We start from the raw sequence: 22045 nt of genomic DNA, 5'->3' as shown, positions 1-22045 counted from the left end.
AGAAAATTTTGCATAGGGAGGGTTCTTTTTACAATTTAATATTGTATGTTTTATGTGTGTGTTGTGGGATGACAGTTTGTCTGTCATGCTGTATGAATGTCAAGTCTGTACTTGGGATGGGGTTTGTGTATTGTGAATGGTTAACATGATTTAAGGTTGGGGTGATGTGATCACAGCAGAGGATAACATTCCTCTCACCTGAAAAATATAAAGATACTACAGATTTGAAAAAAGCAAGATTGATCAGGGCTCATTTTGGACTAAATATGGGTTTAGGATTACTCTGGGGCACCATTGACAACAAAAGACTTCAATGGAGAAGGCCCATTTCAAGATTATGACCAGACGTGACTATACCAGCATTGACAATCAAGACTCTGAGCCAAGACAGTGTATGACAACAACTCTGGACTTACCTGACAGTGTGACGAAATGTATGTGACGGAATTTGTGATGACTTGCTTTGTTTTGATGTTTTACCTAATTGTATTGCAGCCTCTAACAGCAACCCAGGGAGCAGATTGTGCTTTATTTGTTAAACTTGCTTTACTTTGCAGGTTGTCAACTGCAGTCTTGGAGAATTTTGTGTCATGTCTGTGAACATGCATTAACAACTAACCCCTTACTTTTCATAACGAGTTTGTAAATGTGATCGGTTTCATGACAGGCTCGGCAGGCTCCAATTTTCTATTTCATGCGTTTGACATGCGCCCATGTGTGGATTATTTTTATCATTATGAATTTTATTTTTTGGTATTATGGATGTTTATTGTACGGAGAGCTGCATGCACAGCTACAGGTGGGTGGTGGCTTTTGTTCATACAGCCATGGGAGATGCTGCCAGTCGAGTTTCAGGGACTGAGAATTGGTGATTCCAGGCTAGGATGGCATCTGGAGGTACACCGAAGTCCAGCTGGCGATGGGTATGTCACCATGGATATTGTTATTTTTACTTTTTAACCATTGTGACACATTTTTTAGAATGTGTCAAAAGGGGGAGGTAGAAAAATAATTAAAAAAAAAAACAAAGGGGGGAATTGTGAGATTTTAAGTGTTTTCAGATTTGATGGTTTTTAAGTCTTCAACATGCTGGACGGAGGAGAAGAAGCAGCTCGGCAGAAATGAAGTGAATGGGAGACAACATCATGAGATGGAGCCAAAGCCTGGTAACAAGTGTGAAGAGTTTCAAAATAGCTCATAATAAACTGTAGACCTTCACAAGATAGGATCAAATAGGTGGGAGAGTATTAAATGTAAAAAATTAGAACAATAACATACAGACTCCAAACAAATTGGGAACAGGTGGATTATGAACGTTAAAGTTTGAATAACACATTATTCACGTGATTGCAGGATAAACAATGGAAGGGATTGATAAACTGAACAAATTTAAGATGATTGCGGTAGTATTATGTCGAAAACAAATAGATTCAACAAGTTTTTTCCCTATAAAATGGTGCCGTTTGGGTTTGAAGTACATAGTCGCTTCAAAGGAGGAAAAGCATGATTTAAGATACGTGATTGATCAATGAGAAGGCTATCCCTTGTACCAGGGGGGTCAAACTCATTTGTTCACGGGCCGCAGTGTAGTCATAGCTTCTTTCGGAGGACCGGTATGACTGTCATACCCAAATAAATGTGTGAGCACCTCATATTATATAGAGTAAAAGCTACAAGACAAACTGACAAGTAACTCGCTTTCAAATCAGACAAATAAAAACTGGTCTAATATTTAAAAATAAAATATTATTAAAAGTGAAGACAATTTGCAATTCGAGTAATGACTCATGAATAAAAAGCACAATTTGTCTTCGGGGGCCGCATAAAATCATGTGTCGGGCTGCATCTGGCCCCCAGGTCTTGAGTTTGACACCTGTGCCTTATACAAAGGTAAAGTAGGATTAGAATTTGATAAAACAGATATGGACATCATCATATTCCATTAGAGTTTGAATTGCTTGCAATACAATTACAAATTAGTTAACACCTGTGTGATTGATTGATTGATTGATTGGGTGGTAGATTGATTGATTGGTTGGTTTATTGATTGAGTGATTCATTGAGTGACTGACTGAAGGGCTGAGTGGCCGAATGGGCAATTGTTCGATGTCTGTCTGTCTATATGTATGTACTATATATGTATGTATGTATTTCGTTATTTGTTTTACGTATGTAATTCGTTATTTGTTTATGTATTTCTCTTTCACATTTTCTTTCTCATCTTCCACTTCTTTCGGCTGCTCCTGTTAGGGGCCGCGACTGCAGAGCGATCGTTTCCATATCTTTCTGTGCCACCAACCATCTGCATGTCCTATCTTTGTCTCTGCCACACTCTCCATTATTTTGGCTAGTAGATTTCCAAGCCTCGCTTCTAACATTCTTTCCGATAACTTCATGCTTTGCTTAATAAACATAACAACACCTCTGTAGCTACTACAGTTCTGCGCATCGCCGTGGTCTGAATTAAGAAATAGAAGTCAACACCTTTCCGGGGAACTTCTCGCTTTTTAAGAATCTCCCCTGCCATCTCTCCTTGATAGTTCCATGCTGTCACTGGAATGTCGTCTAGGCCAATTGCCTTTCCACTCTCCATCTTTTACAAATGTCTGGGTATGAATTTTATCTATATTTATTTTTCTCACTCATTGGCGGCCCCACAGAGGGACTTGTAGCGGCTCCACAGAGGGACGTGGTGTGCCAACAGAGGGACCCTGGTGGCATCAACGATTTTGGTGACCTCAGTAAAACTGAGGTCAACAGAGGGAGTGAAGGAATGAGGTCGAAATACAAAAAGTCCTGCCTCGCTACAAAAACAGATATGCTCAAACCTCATTGAATAAAGTACATAAGCAGACAAGTATATTCACATATTCAATAAATAAAAGAAACATTTGAAGCATATAATTATACCTACACACCAAATCAATAAAGAAGACATAACTAGACATTTTTGAGAAGTGGTGATGAGAAAGGTTTTTATAACTTTATGATCTGAAATATATATTTCTGAGGACTTTGAAATAACAAATGACTTTTGAGTCGTCTTGACCGTTCGGTACTTGATTGTATCTTATGTTTTGACTAATGCTAGACGCCAGTTTTTGATTACTACTGAACGCTCTGCACAGAGGGAAATAGTTTGCCTAACAAAGAAAAGATACGGTTGAATGCGGTACGACAGTGTATGTCCAAGATTGGAGAAGAATGTTCACAGGAAGGTCACGTGGAGATAAAACCAGTGGGTGCCAGAAGGAGCCACCCGAGAACTCGGACAAAGATGATCGCCAAGGCCGAGAGACGGGATGGAAGACAACAGCCCCCACCTACACACCGAATCGCCCATAACCAGCACCACTCCCATGGAAGCAGACTCTCCTTCGAACTTGCCCCACCCCGAAGACTCATCGCCCATCAATCCCGGCCCACAATGTGCTACTGAATATAAAACTGATCTAACAACCTTGGACTTTGCCCTTTTCTGAATGGAGACTTTCCGCTCTTGAAGGGCCCAGCGCTGTATTGCACTTTCCTGAAAACAGAGCTTTTTGAACAAGAATTGTGATTGAACTCAACCAAGCTGTCTAAGTCTAATTTCTGCTTCAGTGTCTTTGCATTTTCCTAAATCTGAAGAAATCAAACGAGCACGCAGTGAGTAAATTGAATAACAGGTGATTGGCAAAGGCTTTTGCCGTGAGGCGCAGATAACGCGCTCCCTAAATTGTGGACAAAATCCAACAGTACTCCTTAATATGTTGAAAGTTGGCGTAAAGGCTTCTGCTATTAAAATGGATAATTGATAGTCCTTGATTTACATTGCTTTTGGCATTAAATTGGTCATCTGTATAATAAACACAATTGCTATTTTCATTCTTAAAGAAGTTGCTATCAGGGTCAATGATTTATTCAAATCCATGCATGTTATGTTCAGTGAGTTCAACTATATCAGAAGAGTCTAATGCCATTTCGGTCCACAGTAATTTCCACAGGTAGCCAGTCCTTAAGTAGACACCATTGTTACCTTCTGATTGTCACTGGTACTTGTTCAATTCTTCTATACTTCTGACGACCATTCCTCTGGATTCCTCTGGCGTTCCGTTCAGCTTCATATAGACTTCGCAGTTTGCTGTCCATGTGGATTGGATCTTTGTGTTCTTTCGTAAAAAGCGAGCTTTCTTGGCGATATCCGCATTCTTTTTGGTCAAGTGCTCATTCAGGTAAACGTCGGATCCTCTCAACATTTTCTTTTGTTTTAACAGTGCCGTTTTATGTCTTTGGTTTGCAAATCTCAGTATTACAGCAGGTTTGGCGCTCGTCCTTCTCTGCGGGAGTGGGTGACAGGCCTCTATGCTACACCCGTCCAGTTCTATGCCCTTGGACAGGAAAAAGGCTGTCACCTGTTGCTCCGCGCTGGTTGAGTCGGCCTGGTTGGTCTCATCGAAACCCACCACCGCCCAGACAAATTACCGGGGTTTAATCTCAAGTCCAGAGACAATTATGTCGTTCATTCTTGTGTACTGCTCGAGGTCCGACACTCAATTTTCCAAATGTGCAATTGTTTTCTCCTTCTCATTGAGTTGTAGTCGTAGCGTTTTAACTTCTTTAACCAAGTTGAGAATTGTTTTCTGCTCCAGTCTGACGGCCTCCATCTCCGCAGTCAGAAAATCGAGCGCTTCCTTAAACTCTTTTTCCACTTTTGTCGGCATGGTAAAAAGGTGGTAAAAAGAGTGTCCAACAGAGTTTCAACACTAGCTCAGAGGCGCCGTACTGGCAGCGCGTCCAGGCTAGGCGGAAAATACTGCTCCAAGCGTATTTTCCTTTCACTCTTGAGATCCTTGGTTTTGTTAACGCCACTCCACGTTCGTTTCTTTCACTCTTGAAATCTGCTGCGTGGCGAGCGTTAGCTGCGTGGCGAGCGTTAGCTGCGTGGCGAGCGTTAGCTGCGTGGCGAGCGTTAGCTGTGTGGCGAGCGTTAGCTGCGTGGCGAGCGTTAGCTGCGTGGCGAGCGTTAGCTGCGTGGCGAGCGTTAGCTGCGTGGCGAGCGCTAGCTGGGTGGCGAGCGTTAGCTGCGTGGCGAGCGTTAGCTGCGTGGCGAGCGCTATCTGCGTGGCGAGCGCTATCTGCGTGGCGAGCGCGAGCCGCGTGGCGAGCGCGAGCTGCATCCACATAGACCAAAACTGAATGAGTAAAATGTAAAACAGAGGAATTTATTAAAGAATTTAAATTATCTATGAAGAGAGGAGGCGGCTCGGTGGAGCACTGGTTAGCACGTCCGCCTCACAGTTAGGAGGGTGCCAATTCGATTCCACCTCCAACCCTCCCTGTGTGGAGTTTGGATGTTCTCCCCGTGACCGCGTGGGTTTTCTCTGGGCACTCCGGTTTCCTTCTACATCCCAAAAACATGCTTGGAAGACCAATTGAGCACTCCAAATTGCCCCTAGGTGTGAGTGCGGTTGTTCGTCTCTGTGCCCTGCGATCGGCTGGCAACCGGTTCAGGGTGTCCCCCAACTACTGCCCGATGACTGCTGGGATAGGCTTCAGCATACCCGTGACCCCCGTGGGGACAAGCGGAATAGAAAATGGATGAATGGATGAAGAAGAGGTGTTATTAAAATGTTTTTAAACTTTTTGAAGTATTTAAAAATAATAGAAAAGTGAGCCATTTAATAATGACTGTTAAACAACTGTTAATATACTTTACAGCTATAACATTTGCTGCTTGTCAAATTGAAAAAGCATAATAACATTTAAGTTTAGTTTAATTATATTTTTTGCATTTTCTTGGACAATGCAACTCATACTCATATCGGTACTCATTGTCAGCGAGTACTGTTATCAAAGTACAGTGGAGCCTCGGTTTTCGAACGTCCCGGTTCTCGAACAAATCGGTATTCGAACAAAAAATTTGAGATTTTTTTGCTTCAGATGTCAGACGAAATTCGGTTGTCGAACCTCGCAAGATGAGCCGAGAGGACCCGCATGCCAACTGACTCCGTTCGTTATTACATTCTCGTTACTCTAAGGATTGCATCAACTCTAATCATGCCTCCAAAGGAAGCAAGTGGGAGGAGTAAAGCCATCCTATAACACAAAGACGCTCCTAAAGCAATGCGACAGTGAGCACCTGGTGCGCTGCGATTGAGCGATCGGACCAAATCAAGCTCCCTGCACACTGAGGTCCACTTAAATTTTGGAAAGTACATCAGGACTTTAAAAATATTTTCTAAATTTTAGCGACCGCTCTGTCACAATAATGAGACCAGCGCGGTGGAGTTGCGCGGTCGGCGGCGCGTTACGGTTGCGCGTTCGGCGGTGCGCTGCAATTGCGCGATCGGACAAAATTAAGCTCCCTGCACATTTAGGTCCAGTTAAATTTTGGAAAGTACATCAGGACTTTAAAAATATTTTCTAAATTTCAGCGACGGTTCTGTCACAATAATGCGACCAGCGCGGTGGGCGACGCGCTATACCCATTGCGCGTTCGGCGGTGCGCTGCAGTTTTGCAGTCGGACAAATATGCACAAATGAAAAAATGGCTTAAAAACAAGGTGTTTTTTTTTTATTGGAACTGATTAAACTTTTTTCCATTATTTGTAATGGGAAAACATGATCCGGAATTCGAACAATTCACTTCTCAAACAGCCTTCTGGAACGAATTGTGGTCGAAAACCGAGGCTCCACTGTACTTGTTTCGGTTTTTAAAAAAGTGGTCTCAGTGTATCCCTAGTGTTTGAAGTACAACTTGTTTTACTTTATTTCAATTGGTCAGGTCAACCCTTCCACAATCTTATGCCCTGGACTAATATGCACATGCTTTTACAAGAGGTGTAGACCTGCTTACAATTCAGTGTTTTCAAATATCCATCTCATTAAATCTTTTGGGGACATTAACAATAAATAGATTATGTCTTGCTTTATATAATAATTGTGCCATTTTAAAATCTGCAAAATCGTGAAATTTTAATATCTCCAACTTTAGAAAAGTTTATTTGTGTGTTCAAGATAACATAAATCACTTATTATTTCAATTTTTATTTTTGCATAGTACACAGTGGTTGTAAAAAAAAAAAAAAAAGACTAATGCAGTGCATAGACCTTAGTACCCTATAGTTACAGCAATACCTGGCATGAATATACAGAAAAAAAAGTTTTGTCCACAGCCACAAGAATCCGTGTCATTGAATAAACGACAAGCTTGTCATTCACAAATCCTATCAGTATAAAAATTCAGGTAAGGTCGGCTATATTTTTTGTTAGTATCATTGTTAACAAATAACCAGTCGGATAAAAACGTTCGTGAGGCTTTGGGAACACTTTCTTTTTTTTTTTTTTTTAGAACTTTCAAGTCAAACGCTACCATTATGCGACTTGCAACATGATTGTTTTTTCTCACAAAGACCACTATGTGTAGTTGCAAGAGGGAAACTATTCAGTCTTCAATGATGTTATCACAATTGGTATAAGAATAATCGAGAGTAAAATGTGGGCACCTCTCAGTCTGTACGCTATACTTTTTCTTTTTAACTTTTACACGAGTGCAAGTACTTTTCTTTTTCTACAAGTCTTTACGAATTGTATACATTTTTCTAAAACAATAACAAATACGAAAATAAAATGCTTTACCTGTTATTCTATATGCTGCAGCAGAGCTGTACATTACGTCGTCGCTTGAAAAATATTTTCATGTCTTCTTCTACTACGACTTCTTCTTCGACGTTTATTGACATAGATACCTAATGGGACACTAAATAGCTCGAGGCTGAGTCTGCAGCGTCGTCATGAGTCAGCCATCTTACAACAGCTCAGCTTGCTGTGCCGACGTTGGAGCTAATGTGAATGATTTACTCTTTTAAAGACTCTTAACCCGCTCAATTTTGGACACATTTTCGAACGGAGTAGTTTATTACAAACCTTATTAACGTGGCTATAATTCAGGTGCAATACTGAAATCGCAGAATATCTGTCTGAAAAAAGCGGCATAGTTGTTTGTGTTATTTTTGCTTGCCGTTATGAAAGATTTCCCAATGTATTATTTGACAGATCCATCCATCCATCCATCTTCTTCCGCTTATCAGGGGTCGGGTCGCGGGGGCAGCAGCTTTAGGAGGGACTCCCAGACTTCCCTCTCCCCAGCCACTTCATCCAGCTCATCCCGGGGGATCCCAAGGCGTTCCCAGGCCAGCAGAGAGACATAGTCTCTCCAGCGCGTCCTGGGTCGTCCCCGGGGTCTCCTACCGGTGGGACATGCCCGGAACACCTCCCCAGGGAGGCGTCCAGGAGGCATTCTGATAAGATGCCCGAGCCACCTCATCTGGCTCCTCTCAACGTGGAGGAGTAGCGACTCTACTCCGAGTCTCTCCCGGATGACCGAGCTTCTCACCCTATTTGACAGATTTTGTAGCATATATTTTTATATTATTTTCCCAATAAATTTTACATGATATTATATATTGTAATACATGGAATTATTTATTGATGATGCATATACAAGATATACGTATATATGGTGATGGCGGCTCAAGTGAGTGGACAGCTGAGGAGACTCCGTCCTAGAAAGGTTGCGGGTCCAAACGGGGTCTCTCATCGTTTGCTGAAGGCCTGTGCTCTGGAGCTGGGTGACCCACTACAGCGTATCTTCAACATGAGTCTGGAAAAGAATATGGTGCCTCAACTGTGGAAGACGTTGTACATCGTCCCTGTCCCAAAGAACTCACGACCTGCTGAATGCCTTCAGACCAGTCGCGCTAACTTCACACGTGATAAAGACTCTGGAGACGCTTCTTGCTTCACCACCTCAGGCTTCAGGTTCGGCATGCTCTACAATTTATGTGTCAGGAGAAGGTGGGGTGGAGGATGAATGTTGCCTACATGCAGTATTGCTCTCTCTCTCACCTGAATAAGGGGAAAAGGGCTGTTAGGATTACTTTGCTAGATTTGACTATCGCCTTTAACACCATCCAGCCTATACTCCTGCGGGACAAAATGTTGGTGATGGGTGTGAGCTCACACCTGAAGGCATGCACCATGAACTATCTGATTTGCAGACCTCAGTATGTGCGCATGGGGGCTGTAGGTCAGGCGCGGTGAGGAGTAGCATGGGATGACAGCAGGGAACGGTGCTCTCTCCCTTCCTGTTCACCCAGTACATCTCTGACTTGCAGTACAACTCTGAGCCGACTTGAACCACATCGACTAGATGTGCCTACACCGGCTTTTAAGGTTTGATTGATTGATTGATTGATTGATTGATTGATTGATTGATTGATTGATTGATTGATTGATTGATTGATTGATTGAAACTGTATTGATCCCGGGGGTGGGGAAATTCAGGCCCCAGCAACATTCATACCACAGAGCGGGTATATAAAAGACACACAACTCAATGGGCTCTTATAAGGCTGCCACAAAACGGCGCCACAGAGAAAGCCAATAAGTGCAAAAGATAAAAGCCATCAAAGCAAAGCAACAAGACAAAGGAAAAATGTAACAGCAGCCAACCAGCCCCCTTAATACCGTAGAACACCCCAAAACACACAAAATAGCCTCCGTGGGGTCCATAAACAGGTGTAAGGGCAGCCAAGTTCAACCCAAGGGACCGTGGTCTTGAATCGGTAAAAAATCACAAAACAGGCAAACGTGTGGGCAGCGTCTTGGGCACCCAGTCGGGGCATGTGCAGATGGTCACCACGGGGCTGGCACGCCGAAGGTCGTCTCCACCGTGGGATAGTAGGAAACACAATTTCGATCTCTTTGTATGTCTTGACGTGAAGGAATTGACAATAAAGCAGACTTTGGTTCCGACGAGCACGAGGAAGCGGACCTCCCACAGGGGTCGCGGCTGCGAGGCCAAGGCGAGGGACCCGGTCAGCATCGGCCGGATGAGCAGGTTGGCCGTCGTAGACTCATGCCGGTCCCGACCGATGTGCGCAGGCATCCTGGCTCCCAGGGAAAAATATATCCGATCCAAAGCAATCTGCACACGCCGAGGTGCGGTAGAAGGTACCAGCATCGCCAAATGGACAAATAGAAACAAAGAAAAAGGAGAAAAAGAAGGAAAATAAAGTGGAAAAGAGAGAACACTGCTGGGAGGCTGCCACACAGTGGCACCATACAAGAAAATATATATATCCGTCCATCCATCTTCTTCCGCTTATCTGGGGTCGGGTCACGGAGGCAGCAGCTTTACGAGAAACTCCCAGACTTCCCTCTAACCAGCCACTTCGTCCAGCTCATCCCAAGGGATCCCAAGGCGTTCCCAGGCCAGCTGAGAGACATAGTATCTCCAGCGCGTCCTGGGTCGTCGCGGGGTCTCCCGCCGATGGGACATGCCTAGAACACCTCCCCAGGAAGGCGTCCAGGAGGCATTCTTATGAGATAACCGAGCCAAGTCAAGTCAAGTATATTTGTATAGCCCTAAATCACAAGCAGTCTCAAAGGGCTTCACATAGACAAACAAATTGACAATTATTCTCAAAGGATCCCCTGATCTTAAGCTCCCAAAAGGGCAAGGAAAAAATAAAAAAAACCCTACCAGGGGAAAAATGAGAAACCTTGAGAAGGGACTTCAGATGGAAGGATCCCCCTTTCAGGATCACCAGGCTGCAATGGATGCAGAGAGGGCACATAAAATACATAATATAAAAATCAATGAAAAAGTGGATGTCCAAGTCAAAGCGAAGCGCTGCCGGAGGTGCCCTCGATTGTCCTGGCAGTGTCTTCGAGGTGGGTAATCCGCTGCAGTTCCCTCATCTTGAATTGGTCCACAAGAATCCAGATAGCCGCTGTCCGCTTGGGTGTCACCTAACCACCTTCCCAGCCGAATCGGCCACTACAGGTTAATTAAAGGCCATATCATAGAAATGTGTCTTTAAACGTGTCTTAAATGTTTCTACTGAGGTAGCAGTTCTAATATCCATTGGTAGGGCATTCCAAAGCTCTGGAGCCCGAATAGAAAATCCTCTCGATCCTGCAGTCATTTTTTTTGGCCCACGGTGTCACTAAAAGACTAGCGTTTTGCGAATGAAGGTTACGAGACGGAACGTAAGAAACAACTAGGACAACGAGCTATGAAGGCGCTAAGCCATGCAATGATTTATAGGTTTATAGAAGAACCTTGAAGTCACATCTTAAATGGTTCGGGAGCCAATGTAAGTTGGCTAATATTGGGGTAATGTGATTAAATTTTCTTGTCCGTGAGAGCAGCCTTGCAGCAGCATTTTGTACTAACTGTAGACTTTTGATGCTGAACTTCGGAAGACCAGAGAATAATGCGTTACAGTAGTCCAGGCGCGACGTGATAAACGCATGTATAATAGTTTCCGCATCACCGGTCGAGAGGATCGGACGAATCTTAGCAATATTACAAAGGTGAAAAAACGCAATTCTGGTTATGTTCTTAATGTGCTTTTGAAAGGAGAGTGTTTGGTCAAATATTACCCCGAGATTAGTTACAGTATCGCTCTGAGTGATAGTACGGTTATCCATAGTTATAGTGGTTTCCTTAAATAAGTGTTGATAACGAGCTGGACCAATTATCAACATCTCAGTTTTATCTGGGTTAAGACGAAGGAAGTTGAGAGACATACATTGCTTGATCTCGGCAAGGCACGCCTCAAGATTACAACAGTCCCGCGGATCTGTCATTGATAACGGCATACATAATTGGGTGTCATCCGCGTAACATTGAAAACTAATACTAAGTATTATGTTCCCTAGCGGAATCATATAAATACTAGAAAATGCAATTTCTGGAGAAATTGCGTGTGAAGACGAAGACTATAAATAACTTCATGGGGAATGATGGCGAATGATGTTGAAACGAGTTCAATTACTTGAGAAATGTAGAAAACAGAGGTGAAAAACGGAATGTTGGAGAATTTGGTGGAATTTCGGGATTTTGGAGAATTTGGCTGAATTTCAAATCTGAAAATGTGGAATTTATGGGAAGTGGGAATTTGGGGAATAGGTAAGAAAAAGATGAAGAGTTGAAAGTTGGAATGGGTTGAATCGGTAAAAAATTTTGAAATTAGAGTAGAAAAACAAATTTTTGGAGAATTTGGTTGAATTTCAAATTTGAAAATTTGGAATTTTTTGTAAAGGGAAGTTGTGGAATAGGTAGGCAAAAGATGAATACTTTAAAGTTGGAATGGGTTGAATCGGTAGAGAAATGTAGAAATGAGAGTAGAAAAACGAAATTTTGGAGAATTTGGTTGAATTTCAAATTTGGAATTTTTGGTAAGTGGGAAGTTGTAGAATAGGTAGACAAGAGATGAACAGTTGAAAGTTTGAAGGGGTTGAGTCGGTTGAAAAATGTCGAAATTAGAGTAGAAAAACGAAATTTTGGAGAATTTGGTTGAATTTCAAATTTGGAATTTTTGCTAAGTATGAAGTGGTAGGCAAAAGATGAACAGTTGAAAGTTGGAATGGATTGAATCAGTTGAACAATGTAGAAATTAGAGTAGAAAAACAAAATGTTGGAGAATTTGGTTGAATTTCAAATTTGGAATTTTTGGTAAGTGGGAAGTTGTGGAATAGGTAGGCAAAAGATGAAGAGTTGAACGTTGGAATGGTTGAATCGGTTGAACAATGTAGAAATTAGAGTAGAAAAACGAAATTTTGGAGAATTTGGTTGAATTTCAAATTTGGAACTTTTGGTAAGTGGGAAGTTGTGGAATAGGTAGGCAAAAGATGAATACTTTAAAGTTGGAATGGGTTGAATCGGTAGAGAAATCTAGAAATGAGAGTAGAAAAACGAAATTTTGGAGAATTTGGTTGAATTTCAAATTTGGAATTTTTGGTAAGTGGGAAGTTGTAGAATAGGTAGACAAGAGATGAACAGTTGAAAGTTTGAATGGGTTGAGTCGGTTGAAAAATGTCGAAATTAGAGTAGAAAAACGAAATTTTGGAGAATTTGGTTGAATTTCAAATTTGAAAGTTTGGAATTTTTTGTAAGTGGGAAGTTGTGTAATAGGTAGAAAAAAGATGAACAGTTGAAAGTTGGAATGGGTTGAATCGGTATTCCGAGAGATAAAAAGAGAAAGTGACGGTCTTTAAGGAAGATCAGAAGGTTGATGACGCATCGTTTGACGTGTTGTTTTCACGATCTGTTCTGGTGGACGCTGAGATGTCAGCAGTATCTTGTTTGACACAACCGTCATCTCGCCCCTGACCCAGCCGTAATCCTTCTGTTCTGTTGTACAAGATAAGAATAAGCAAGGCAAAGCAGCAAGCATACTGAACAGTAACATTATGAATAAGTACTCATTAGAGAACGCATGATAACATATATATACAATTTTTCTAACAGAGAATTTGGTTGAATTTCAAATTTGGGAAGTTGGAATAGGTAGGCAAAAGATGAACAGTTGAAAGTTGGAATGGGTAGAATCTGTTGGAAAATGTAGAAATTAGAGTAGAAAAACGAAATTTTGAAAAATTTGGTTGAATTTCAAATTTGGAATTTTTGGTAAATGGGAAGTTGTGGAATAGGTTGGCAAAAGATGAACAGTTGAAATTAGAGTAGAAAAACAAAATTTGGGAGGATTTGCTTGAATTCCAAATTTGAATATTTGGATTTTTTTGTAAGTTGGAAATTGTGGAATAGGTAGAAAAAAGATGAACAGTTGAAAGTTGGAATGGGTTGAATCGGTTGAATAATGTAGAAATTAGAGTAGAAAAACAAAATGTTGGAGAATTTGGTTGAATTTCAAATTTGGAAAATGTAGAAATTAGAGGTGAAAAACGAAATTTCGTGAAATTTTGTCGAAAATTTAAACGTGAAAACAAGAAATTTTTGAATTTGGCAATTTTGGGAATGTCGAATGGTACGCAAGAAGTGCCCATCCAACCAATCCAATTTGTGGGAGCTGCTTCTGGAAGCGTGGGGTGCAATTTCTCCAGATTACCTCAACAAATTAACAGCTAGAATGCCAAAGGTCTGCAATGCCGTAATTGCTGCAAATGGAGGATTCTTTGACGAAAGCAAAGTTTGATGTAAAAAAAATCTTATTTCAAATTCAAATCAGTATTTCTAACCTTGTCAATGTCTTGACTCTATTTTGTATTCATTTCACAACGTTTGGTGGTGAATAAGTGTGACTTTTCATGGAAAACACAAAATTGTTTGGGTGACCCCAAACTTTTGAACGGTAGTGTATGTATACCATACTAGTGCCTTGCAAAAGTGTTCGGCCCCCTTGAACCTTTCAACATTTCGCCACATTTCAGGCTTCAAACATAAAGATATAAAATTTTAATTTTTTGTCAAGAATCAACAAGTGGGACACAATCATGAAGTGGAACAAAATTTATTGGATAATTTAAACTTTTTTAACAAATAAAAAACTGAAATGTGGGGCGTGTCCTTCCTCTTTGCCTGTATCGGAGCTGGGCATGTTAATTCTGTTAACAGCATGTCTTAAGACCACAAGTACATAAAATGGGCTATGAGGTCATGTGTTGTCCTTTTTTGTTTGTTGCAGTGAGTGAAGACCTGCCTCCGCCACAGAAAGTTGACTTCATTACCTTGAACACCAATTACACACTTAAGTGGGAATGGAACAGGGCTACTTCAAAGAGTCAAGCTGTTTCTTTCTCTGTACAATATATGTCGTAAGTAGTGCTGCACATCACAGTTTGAGCACGTGTGTGAGTGTAAATGAGACATTTTTGTTGGCTACAAGCGGTATAGAAGATGGATGGATGGATGGATGGATGGATGGATGGATGGATGGATGGATGGATGGATGGATGGATAAACAAAAAATAAGATAATCATTTTTGGGAACACATCAATTTTTCATGCGAGAAAAAGTATTGCAACTCGTCACAGTCATGGTTTGTTGCGCCAGAGTGACCTTTTCCATTGAATTTTGGACTCAGTTTTTGGGTTTTACAGAGAAAGACAAAAATTATAATTGTTTGGTTTGACAAACAGGAATTTGAGACCTTCCTTTGGGGAAAACAACTCAAACTAAAAAAAGGTAAAGGTCATCACTCGTGCCATTGTACAAACATTGGCTATAGAAAATACAAGTGTGGAGTGTGTAGAAGCTATGAAAAAAAATACAAGTGTACCAAGACATTGGAACGCTACATTAGGGAAAACAGTATTTGGGCATTAAACACATTTTGAGTTGTTTCCATGAACCTAAAACAATGTCAGCAACTACCTCCAAGTTGAAGGTAATGAACATGAACTGAGCTGATGTAAAACACGTATTAGCAAGACAAATAAGTAAGCTAGGATGAAAAGTACAAAAGAACTTCAGTAAAGTACAAAGCTGAGCTTAAAAATCAACCCAAAGTTTTCTTTAGCATAAAATGCGCCTATCACTAGTCTAGTAGGGTGAGCCGCCACTGGTGCCCTACGCCCTGAACAACTGTGATGTAATTTTCAGTCGACAGCAAGTGGGAGAATTGCTGACTGCTTAGATGGATAAAAACAGGGACTTTTCTGCTTGATTCATATGACACAAATGCAGTATTAGTTAGAATGCCATGTTTAGGCTGGTGGGGTCACATACAGCATATTATTGCAAAGATTTTATTTTGTTGGCTTTCTCTTTAAAGAGACAAAGATTAGCATTTTACTAGAGTAAAGGAAAGGCCTAGGTTTGTAGAAAAGGGGAACATAAGCAGATCCCATACAAGCTCAACTGTGAAACCCCTCGGAGGTGAAACATTTAAGCGTTTGGTGATTTCAGTGGGCTCGATGCATTACATTTCACCATGAGTCTACATTTTAACTCCAGTACAAATGCTCACCTACAGTACAAATGCTCACCTATAATTTTAGATTGTAGTGACAAATACTGATTCTGCAAAGCCAATGCTTCTTTTGTTTCTTGCGTATCTAACATAGATGCCCATTTTGCGGACAGATGATGTCAAAGTTTAAAAAAAAAAATGGACTAAGCGCTGATATAAGTGGATTTTCTGTGTAACTGTCACAAACATGGTCAAGTACTGACAAACCTCTCAGTCAGTGAGAGATGCCCATTTCACTGAGGCTGACAGGAACAGCCTGTCTGGCATGTGTTTGTTATAAGGGCAAGCTTACCCAAATAGACTGCACAGTACAGCATTGTACAGTAGCACCAAAGAGCGAAGAAAGTACCGTATTTTTCGGACTAAAAGTCGCTCCGGAATATACGTCGCATTAGCCATAAAATGTACAATAGAGTGGAAAAAAAACACATGTGTCACTCCGGAGTAGAAGTCGCATTTTGGGGGAAATTTATTCGACAAAATCCAACACCAAGAACAGACATGAACGAACAACAACAGGCTAAACAATAGGTATGCTAACGTGACATGAACACAAACGAAGAGCTGAGAACGAGCCTGACGTAACATTCAGAGTTATTCAAATAACTATTACATAAATAACACGTTTATAAAACCATCTGTGTCACTCCAATTCATTAAATCTATCGATCGTCCCCGGACAGCCAGCTGCCGAGCGCCGGCCCCCAACTTCCAGCCACGGAGGTGGAAGACAGCTCCGTAGAATAGAACCGGGCGTGCGTAAAAGCCATGTCCGAGCCCCATCCATTGTCCCTGGACAGCCACCTGGCCAAGCGCCAGGATGGCCCCCGACTTCCATCCATGGAGGTGAAAGAGAGCTCCTTAGAGTAGGACCGGGTGTGCATAAAAGCCATAATAGTTTTTCAAACCTTCTGTGTCACTCCAAATCATTAAATCCTTCAAACTCTTCGTCCTCCGTGTCACGTACAAACAAAGCCGCTAATGTTGCCGGTAGTACGTGGGGCCCTTCATCATCTTCGTCATCCCGTGATCAATCTTTGTCCTTTATGTAAACAACCGCGGCGCCGCTGACGTTACTTGCAGTTCAAATTATAGTAATCCCTTGCTACATTGCGGTTCGTTTATCGCCGTTTCACTTTTTTTTCTTTTTTGAATTTCAAAAATTTGTGAAAAATTCATGTTTTTTTTTTTTAGTTTTGAAAATGTGTGAAAAATTCACATAAGTTGCTCCTCAGTATAAGTCGCCCCCCCACCCAAACTATAAAAAAAAATGTGACTTATAGTCCGAAAAATATGGTATGCATTAGTATCGTTATCGAGTTTCTGTGAGACAGGAACTAATTATTAAGCTATGTAAGATATATAAAAGTAGCTTAAAATACTCACCATGATTCACAGGCATATTGTCTCTGCTTTGTTGGGAGCACAATGCAGCGCTGTAGAAAACCGAAGATGCCCAGCTGTAAATGGGAATTGGTCTTTCATTTGTATAGTGCTTTTCTACCTGTTGAGGCTCTCAAAGCGTTTTACACTGAATTCCTCATTTATCTACTGATGACTAGATTAGGAGCAACTAGGTTCAGTATTTTGCTCAAGGCTACTTTGATACGGTTACAATGGTCGAGGATTGAATTCCCAACCTCTGGGTTGGAAAACGACCATTCTGCTGTGCCCGGTTGTAGACCTGCTCTATATGTAAAGTACCTTGAGCAGGGATGAGAAATTTCCGCGGATCCGCGGATTTCCGTGTTTTTTTTCTGTCGGAAGTATCATTTACGTGAATCGTGTAGATCCGTTGAGAAAATTGTTTGTACATATATCTCAAGGGGGGGGGGGGGGGGAGTGGCTGGCAGCAGTATTGTGACAACATCCGCCTTATTTTCAGCAGCATTTTGGTGCTTCTTTCGTCACATCATTTGCCTACTCATTTGCTGAATCAGCAAAAGTTTTCGCCAGCATGGCCTAAGTTTTAGAGAAAAAAGACGAGGATCATGCCAGGGAAAAAGACAAGTCGAACGGGATCAAGAACTGCTTCAGATGGGCATGACTCGAGAGCAGCGTCATCTTACAACTCGGAACACAGTCAGTAACCACCTGCCTGACGGAACATATCCGTAAATTAGATGTCCCGGGGAAGGTTTTGTGCATTCTTTGTCAAGATGTGATAAGCTATGGAGGTCGCGGCGCTAGGAACATTAAGGAGCACATCGAAACAAAAAAAAACAATGGTACATTTTTACTTTTAAAAGCATGTGCAGAGATGAGAACGACAAATGAAAAAAAACACTGAAAAGTAGCCGGGGTCTGGGGGCCGCATGCCCACCCCAATGGGCCCCACAGGCAGGGGGCTCAGGGGGAAAAGCTCCCTGGAAACTCCTGGATTTTAGCAGTATAGCAACCCCAAAACCATTAATTTCATCACTCAATTCCAACAGTTTTGTTAACAAAATTTTTGCTCGGTGGACTACCAAGGTGAATATAATACAGTCAAGCCTCAGTTTTCGACCACAATCTGTTCCAGAGGGCGGTTCGAAAAGCGAATCGGTCGAATTCCGAATCTATTTTTCCCATTACAAATAATGGATTTTTTTTTTAATCCGTTCCAAGACTTTTTTAAGCACTTTTTCATTTGCGCATTTTTGTCCGATCGCGCAACTGCAGCGCACCGCCGAACGCGCAACCGTAGCGCGTTGCCGACCGGTGCAACTACACCGCGCTGGTTGCATTATTGTGACAGAGCTGTCGCTGAAATTTAGAAAATATTTTTAAACTCCTGATGTACTTTCCAAAATTCAAGTGGACCTAAGTGCGCAAGGAGCTTAATTTTGTCCGATCGCGCAACTGCAGCGCACCGCCGAACGCGCAAACGTAGCGCGTCGCCGACCGCGCAACTGCACCGCTTTAATCGCATTATTGTGACAGAGCTGCAGCTGAAATTTAGAAAATATTTGTAAAGTCCTGATGTACTTTCCAAAATTTAAGTGGACCTCAGTGTGCAGGGAGCTTAATTATTCTGATCGTGCAACCGCAGCGGGCCGGGCGCTCTCTGTCGCATTGCTTAAAGAGCGTCTTTGTGTTCCGAGTTGTAAGATGACGCTGCTCTCAAGCCATGCCTATTTGAAGCAGTTCCTGATCCCCTTCGACTTGTCTATTTCCTTGGCACGATCCTCGTCTTTTTTCTCTAAAACTTTCGCCATGCTGGCCCAAACCTTTGCTAATTAGGCAAATGAGTTGGCAAATGATGTGACGAAAGAAGCGCCAAAATGTTGCCGAAAATAAGGCGGCTGTTGTCGCAATACTGCTGCCAGCCGCCCCCCCCTATAAAAACAATTTTCTCAACGGACCTACACGGTTCACGAAAATGATACCCCCAACGGAAAAACACAGAAATCAGCGGATCCGCGGAAGATTCTCATCCCTCCATGTGGGTTTACAAAGTAACATGACGTTACATGATGTTACATGTAAGCTAATGTTAGGCTATTGTCATGATACCGTTAAAGAATAAATCTTCAAATATACATATATATACGTATATATGTATGTATGTGTATATATATATATATATATATGTATATAAAACTTTTTCCTCACCCCCCGTGGGTGGTATCTTTTTCCCTTCAAGCTCGGGTCCTCTACCAGAGGCCTGGGAGCTTGAGGGTTCTACGCAGTATCTTTGCTGTTCCTAGTACTGCACTTTTCTGGACTGAGATGTCAGATGTTTTTCCTGGGATCTGTTTGAGCCACTCCTCCAGTTTGGGGGTTACTGCCCCTAGTGCTCCAATGACCACAGGTACCACTGAAGTCTTAACTCTCCAGGTCTTCTCCAGCTCTTCTCTGAGCCCTTGATATTTCTCAAGTTTCTCATGTTCCTTTTTCCTAATGTTACCATCATTTGGGATGGCTATGTCAACCACAACGGCTTTCCTCTGCTCTTTGTCCACCACCACAATGTCCGGTTGGTTCGCCATTACCATTCTGTCTGTCTGGATCTGGAAGTCCCAGAGGATCTTGGCTTGGTCATTCTCTACCACCTTTGGAGGTGTTTCCCACTTGGATCTTGGGACTTCCAGTCCATACTCTGCACAGATGTTCCTGTACACTATTCCAGCTACTTGGTTATGGCGCTCCATGTATGCTTTACCTGCCAGCATCTTACACCCTGCAGTTATGTGCTGGATTGTCTCAGGACCTTCTTTGCACAATCTACACCTGGGGTCTTGTCTGGTGTGGTAGATTTGGGCCTCTATTGCTCTGGTGCTCAAGGCCTGTTCTTGTGCAGCCAGGATCAGTGCCTCTGTGCTGTCCTTCAGACCAGCTCTTTCTAGCCATTGGTAGGATTTCTGGATATCAGCTACTTCAGCTATGTTTCGGTGGTACATCCCATGTAGGGGCTTGTCCTCCCATGATGGTCCCTCCAGCACCTCATCTTCCTTTGATGCCCATTGTCTGAGACATTCACTGAGCACGTCATCCGTTGGGGCCTTATCCCTGATGTACTTATGGATCTTGGACGTTTCATCTTGGATAGTGGCTCTCACGCTCGCTAGTCCTCGGCCTCCTTCTTTACGGCTAGTGTACAGTCTCAGGGTGCTGGACTTGGGATGGAACCCTTGTATATGTATATATATATATATATATATATATGTGTATATGTATATATATATATATATATATATATGTATATATATATATATATATATATATATATATATATATATATATATATATATATATATATATATATATATATATATATATATATATATATGTATGTATGTATGTATGTATGTATATATATTGTTGCGTGTGTTGCGGGGATGTCCGAAGTTGAGCCAGGAAAAACAAAGATGTGGAGTGTAGGGTTAGTCCTTTATTGGCAAGATCTTGGGTTGTTCAATGGCAGTCAGTACATAACAGCAAGGCGGCACATCAACAACGTCAGTCTCCAGGTCAGCTTGTTTTATACTGTCCGGAAAGGCGGAGACTTGTCACATGACCATTTGGTATCTGTGTGGGAGGCGTCACCCCTCTGTGTGTGTGGGAGTATGTGTGCATATGTGTGTGTTGTATTAGTGTTCTGATTGAGCAGTTATGTTTATATAAACTAAGGAAAAGAATTGCATAATATGAACATTAAACGTCCATGAGATTGTCTAACCTAATAGAATATGTAAATTGCTGTTGCTCTCTCTCTTTCTCTCTCTCTCTCTCTCTCTATCATTTATGGTTATTATATTTTTCTTCCAATAATTCAGTAAAGCAATCAAAACTGAACCACGTCTTCCCTCCTGTGTTCTGACAGACATCCGGGGGCGAAAAGAGCATAACCACCCGAGCCAACCCGCTATACAGTCCTCAGGCTCCCAAACAATCGCGGTAGCAGTTTGCATTAATTTATTGCAATGTTTTACCTTATTCAGATTTGTTTCAAGACTACAGTTAGACTTCACTTTAATGGTTAATGCAGTTATTGAAATGTTGTTGTTTTATCATAGTAGATTGGTTTATTTACATTTCAAAAACCAGAAGCCATTCATTTACAAATGTGATTGTACTTTAGTTTATATATATATATATAAATGTTCAGATATTAAGATGTGATACAGTTTTTGCATGATTTGAATGAGGCAAAATAACATTTTTTTTTCTTTCAAATATATTGTTATAATCATTTGTTTCAGATGTAATTATTTTCTGTATAAAAATTAAATTTGGTGTTCAAAAAGTATTTTTTCAAACTTGAGTCTTGAAAAAGAGGGGGTCGTCTTATAATCGGGGCCGTCTTATATTCGGGCCAATATGGTAATTTAGATACGATGCATCTCGAGTTTTTGTACGTTTTTACCGATGCAGACGTTTGCAAATCGATGCAACTGCATCTTACAGGTCGTATCGATTTTCCGATGCATATCGGTGAATCTTCCCAACCCTACTGGGAACTGTATTTGATTCACGACTCAAACTTGAAGCAAACAATTGTCAAGAGACAGACCAAAGAAATAATCTTCTGTGTAAACTAAACCCCCAACATTTGCAAGTTAGTGTTCTGTGTCTTTTACCATTTATCATTTATCTGCTGGTTTAATGGCCTATCAGTGAAATGTAGGAACATATTAATGTTGTAAATGTACATTGGAGTCAGTGACGTGCGGTGAGGTTCATGACTGGGGAGGCACCGACGTCAACCCCCCCCCACCCCCGGTAAAATTTGTCCGGCACCTAACCGTGTCACAAAAAAGCTTGGGGAACTCTGCTCTAGTGTGGCTTATTCATTATT

At 41.6% G+C, this 22045-nt stretch overlaps 1 protein-coding gene and 3 long non-coding RNA genes across 4 annotated transcripts in view; 2 read left to right on the top strand and 2 right to left on the bottom strand.

The window, feature by feature from the left end:
- naf1 (nuclear assembly factor 1 homolog (S. cerevisiae)) overlaps positions 1–7779 on the bottom strand; it is a 59384-nt gene extending 51605 nt beyond the window's left edge. The window contains exon 1 of the mRNA XM_088374624.1: positions 7621–7779. The gene's annotated coding sequence lies outside the window, so the exon portion shown is untranslated. The remainder of the gene's footprint in view (positions 1–7620) is intronic.
- On the top strand, positions 7743–8443 carry LOC148398563 (uncharacterized). Its single transcript, XR_015858180.1, has 2 exons — positions 7743–7932; positions 8038–8443. It is a non-coding gene; the product is annotated as an uncharacterized LOC148398563 (long non-coding RNA).
- Positions 8444–8592: 149 nt separating this feature from the next.
- LOC148398561 (uncharacterized) overlaps positions 8593–22045 on the bottom strand; it is a 41170-nt gene continuing 27717 nt past the window's right edge. The window contains exon 3 of the long non-coding RNA XR_015858041.1: positions 8593–8644. This is a non-coding gene — a long non-coding RNA (uncharacterized LOC148398561). The remainder of the gene's footprint in view (positions 8645–22045) is intronic.
- On the top strand, positions 10550–21390 carry LOC148398562 (uncharacterized). The gene is made up of 3 exons (XR_015858043.1): positions 10550–10719; positions 14478–14607; positions 21071–21390. It is a non-coding gene; the product is annotated as an uncharacterized LOC148398562 (long non-coding RNA).

Source organism: Syngnathus floridae, chromosome 4 (assembly GCF_059516105.1).
Source record: "Syngnathus floridae isolate MCC-2025c chromosome 4, RoL_Sflo_1.0, whole genome shotgun sequence".
NCBI lineage: Eukaryota > Metazoa > Chordata > Actinopteri > Syngnathiformes > Syngnathidae > Syngnathus > Syngnathus floridae.
This window is presented reverse-complemented; position numbering and strand designations above follow the sequence as displayed.